Here is a 4870-nt window from a genome sequence, read left to right as displayed (position 1 = left end):
TTTACCCGGTTTTAAGGAATTGGGGGTTAAGATCATACCAAATTTGAGTTCAGGGGGTATTTGTCCCTCAGGCTACATTTGAGGGTGAAAAATAGACTTCTTTCAGAAAGGAGGGACATCAACGAGACGGCCCGCTTCGTTCGCTTGTGCGTGCGACTGAGTTCCTGGCCCAATGAGCCGCCCCTTCTAGTTTATCGCCCTTCTAGCGTCTGTGGCCCAATGAGACGGTATAATATTGAGTCTGTCGCCCTTCCTTCCTCCCCCTCCACTAGTTCCTCCACCAAAAACTAGGGTTAGGGTTAGGGCGGCGGCGGCGGCGGCGGCTTTATTTCCGATCGCGATCGCCATGGCCACCGGAGGCGCCCCAAAGCCGGAGGAGGAGACCGTCGTCTTCCCCGATTGGGTGATGCTGGAACGCATCTTCCGCAAACGGTGCCACGACGACCTAGACGCTGCTGGTGAGGCCGTCAACAAGAACAAGACCGCCGCTCCAGTCAAGATTGACAGCGGCCACTCCTGCTTCGTCTCCTTCACCCTCGCAGCTCCTCCAGGGTCCTCCTACTTCAACCTCCATTGGCCGGAGAGACAAGGCTCAGAAGAACTCCTTGCCTTCGTCCGGGCAGTCGACAAGAACCTTGTCCTCTTCGACATCTCGATCCCCGACCGGATTCGCTACAGGGACGCTCCGCCAGATCTGTTCGTCTACACGGCCTCTGCTCCTCCCCCCCCCGGTGCAGCAGCTTCCTCGGCGCAGCACAAAGCGGTTCCTGGCTCGTCAGTTCACCACCGGCATTCTGCAGCTCAAAGCGGAGCACTGCTACATCGTTGCCGACCTCGATGTCCACCTCAAGAAAGAGGGCGCTAGTGCTGAACTCTGTGTCTTCAACTCCGGCGCCAACGATTGGAGAATCATCACCGAGGTGCTTGCTGATAAGCTCCCTGACCTCTGGTTTACCGATGATGTGTTTGCTTTCGATGGCCGTTTCCTTTGCTGGGTGGACTACTTCAGCGGCGTTGTGCTATGCGACTTCTCCAAAAATGTGGACTCCCAGGTGCTCCACTTCGTGCCTTTTCCTGGAGGAATCAAATACCCTGATGACGCACGGTTCCCGAGGTACTTCCCAGGGAGGTTCCGAAGTGTGTCCATCAGCCAAGGCATGATGCGCTATGTCCATATTGACAATGACTTTCATCAGACAGTCCACAGTGGCTGGCGAGGGATTGCTCCTAAGAGAAGCAAACGGCGGCAGAAGCAGCTAACCCGCAAAATCACCATTTGGACGTTGAACTCCAATTTCGAGTGGGAGGTGCATTGTGAGATCAACCTGGATTGTCTCTGGGCACAACCTCGTTACCAAGGTCTGGGCTTACCTCGGCGTCTTCCTGAGTTCCCAGTCATCAGCATGGATGGCCCGGGTGTTCTGTGCTGCCTGCTGAGGGCGAAGGAATTTGATGGCAAGGAGTGGATGATCATGGTTGACATGAACCATGCGGATCTGCAGTCATGTACTGATGTGAATGTAGAAGACAAGTTCTCTAATACCACCCAACTTTCAACTGTCTTCTCCAAATACCTTCAAAAGGCGAACAGGTAACTGGCTACAAGAAGCTCCCTTAATATTCAAATGACATCTTTCACGTACGTTCTTACATATTATATAACATGGTTGCCTTTGCTTAGCTTTCTGTTGGATACGGTACTGGTAAACACTGGTGTTTTTCCTTACTTATCGTACCTATGGTGCAATAGACATGCTGCCTGGTTTTTCATTCCATGTAGGATTCTCAAAGAACTTCTTTCTTAATTGATGCCATTCACGCACATTCTTACATACATACAACCTCCGTCCCAAATTAATTGTCTTAGATTGATTGGACAAATCTAAGACAAGTAATTTGGGATGGAGGGAGTATTATATAACATGGTTGCCTTTGCTTAGCTTTCTGTTGGATATTGTAGTGGTAAACACTGGTGTTTTTCCTTATTTATCGTACCTATGGTGCAATAGACATGCTGCCCGGTTGCATTCGGTGTAGGATTCTCAAAGAACTTTGGCTTTGGTGCACGCTTTATAGCTTACTGCATGTTGTCTGCTCCCTGTATGAATCACTTTGAAGTGTCCCCTTCTTTCATTGTCAACTCTCTGCACAGTGACTGACCCATACCATCCTACTAATCAGGGTTGTTTTCCCTATGTTATTCTCTGTTGCTTTACTCCTGCCCCAAAGTTTCTATTTTGCTGCCTTCTGCCGTTGCATGTCCTCTAGTGTTGCTGTGTTATAGTAATATATATATACATATATATAGATTAATTGAAGCATTTAATATGTTGTTGCCTTGAATCTTCTGTTGGGCTGTTCCAGTGTTTGAGTTGTAGCTGCTTCAGTTGTGTAGAGATTCCAATATGGACTCCCTCCGTTCGTAAATATAACTCCTTTTTAGAGATTCCAATATGGACTACGTACAGAGCGAAATGAGTGAGTATAAGCTTTGGTCCTTCTGCCATCAAGTTTTCCTTAAGAGTCTAGAGTCCTCTATTTCTCCTTATTGGATCTTTTGCTCTTTACATGGGATTGTCCATTATCTGTACAAATGGGACTGTAATTCTTTCAGCAGCCTTCTGTCGCCACTAGCATGGTGCTATTTTGAAGTGAATTCTTGGAACCACATTATTTTGATTGCTGTTGTAAAGCATAAAACTATATTGTCCTCTAATTTCTGTAGGGGGGACAAGCGTCTATGAAGCTTTATTAGCACATACTTCTCTGTTGGCAAAATTTCTTTGGTTTACTTTGGGTCAATCAGGTCACATCTCTGGCTGTTTCTGTTAGAATCCTTTTGTTTGAGATAGCGTATACCATGGTTTTTAAGGCAGTAAAGTGTCCTAAGGCGTTCTACCCCTGCTCTGACGCCTAAGCGGGCACCTGAGCACTAAGGCAGACTAAGCGCCTAAAGCGGGCAGATTTCCAAGGCGCTGCCAGGGCGCCTAAGCGTCCTAACGCAGACGCCTTAAAAACCATGGCATATACTTTTATATCGTCTAACTGAGTGCTGGCCATGGTGGAGCTTAGTGTAGACCAACAGGGCCCATCCCCCCCTCCCCCCTTAATTTTTCCATCCATCGAAGAAAATGCTATTAATTTGGTTCCCTTCGAGTAATGGCCCCCTCTTGAATTATGCTCAAGCTCTGCCAGTACTGGGCCAGTGAGCCATTCTCTTTACACGGGAGTGCCATTAGCTAAAACCCCTGTAGTATTAGCTTTGCTGGCCTTCTCATGTTACTGTCTTACTCTTGATTCTGGCTACAACCCTTCTGATTGTTTTCTCTATCCTCTCATGCCTCATTTCATTCTCTCACGCCTAATCCGACATTGGTACGGCTGGACTGTGGTGAGGACTCCAATTTTTCTCGAGTATGCTGCCCTGTCGCCGCGTTCAGCCTCTTGTTACACCTGAACACACACACACACACCATGCCTGGCTGCAGCATGTTTGCTACTAGTCCCTGCATGTCAGTTGTAGTCCTTACCAGAGGCTGTGCCTGCTCATTGAGGCCACACCGCAACGCCGTGGCTATGTGGTGTTCTGAATATTATGTCAAGCTAGGCGATGACATTACCATCTGAATCCATGTCAAATATATGATGCAATTGCATTTGCATTAATATTGAGTGCAGAACTATTTTCTTTACCAATATACTCCACTGCAATGCCATTTGTCTTTCTTGTTTGTCTTTTTTTAAACTACCCTTTTCAAGTGACAATTCATCTTATCTGTTTATACTGTTCGCAAACAACATACTCAGATGTTCAGATGGTGTATATATCTGAGTTATTTTTATTTCTATTTTTGAAGGGATGGCATGGGACAACATTGAGCTAACTTCATTGAAATGCAAGTCTGCAATATGAAGACCTGTAATCTGGTGACTGAAGGTGAACACTTTGCGGATGCTCAAATCAAAGATGTTGTTTGTCAATGACGCGGTGCAGGCAGAACAGTTTGATGATGTACTGATGAATATCTATTGGAGTAACGCTACATGTTCTGGATCATTTAATCATATGTTTTAGCGTTAAAAGTATGAGATTGAATATCTTTTCTTTCATGAAAATTGAATTGAGGGCAAGCACAAGGAAAACAAATAGTGGTAGACATTATTTTTGGTTTTCTTATCGAGGCCAAAATGTCTTAATTACAGAGATCTTCCAATATTTTTGTATTGGGGGTTCTTCCGTTCCTTTTTTTTGAGGAATTATGACAGTGAGGGAAGCTCCCCACTGACCTTTATATTTCTCATTCCTTTTATTGAGCACAATGATGTGAATCAGGCTTTAATAAGTTCTAATACGCAGCGGCACAATTCATGCTCACTTGTACTCCCTCCGTTTCTAAATATAAGTTTTTCTACATACGGAGCAAAATGAGTGAATTTACACTCTAAAATATGTCTATATACATCCGTATGTTTTGTTCCTAAATATAAGTAGTCAATTGTTGGAATGTCAGCTCTCCCTTGATCTCGCTACAATAAAATATGGGTCCCACTTAATCCTAATAGCGTTCTTATTTTCTCTAAAATCATTCGCTTGCTTACTCCTAACAAGTGGGGTCCACACTTATCATTGTGAGATAGATAGAGTTGACATGTGGGTATAGGGGTATTTTGTCATATAACATGGTCAACGAGTTTGACCTGACAATAACAATGTCTAATGGCATTTCTGAGCAAACATCTAATGGAATGATGGTAATTTTCAGATATCTAATGGCATTTTTGAGAAAACATTTCATGAAACGATGGCATTTTTGAGCGTTTGTAATTTCTAGTGGCAAAACTGAGCAGTGAGACACAATTAGTGGCATAA

At 44.9% G+C, this 4870-nt stretch overlaps 1 pseudogene across 1 annotated transcript; it reads left to right on the top strand.

The window, feature by feature from the left end:
• The first annotated feature begins 250 nt into the window (after nucleotides 1–250).
• On the top strand, nucleotides 251–4314 carry LOC125510931 (uncharacterized; annotated as a pseudogene). Its single transcript, XR_007284807.2, has 2 exons — nucleotides 251–1591; nucleotides 3858–4314. The product of XR_007284807.2 is annotated as an uncharacterized LOC125510931 (transcript).
• Nucleotides 4315–4870: the final 556 nt, after the last annotated feature.

This window comes from Triticum urartu, chromosome 5A (genome assembly GCF_056163025.1).
Source record: "Triticum urartu cultivar PI428250 chromosome 5A, HENAU_Tu73, whole genome shotgun sequence".
NCBI classification, from domain to species: Eukaryota; Viridiplantae; Streptophyta; class Magnoliopsida; order Poales; family Poaceae; genus Triticum; species Triticum urartu.
Note: the sequence above shows the minus strand (reverse complement) of the source record. Positions and strands in the feature narration are given on the sequence as shown.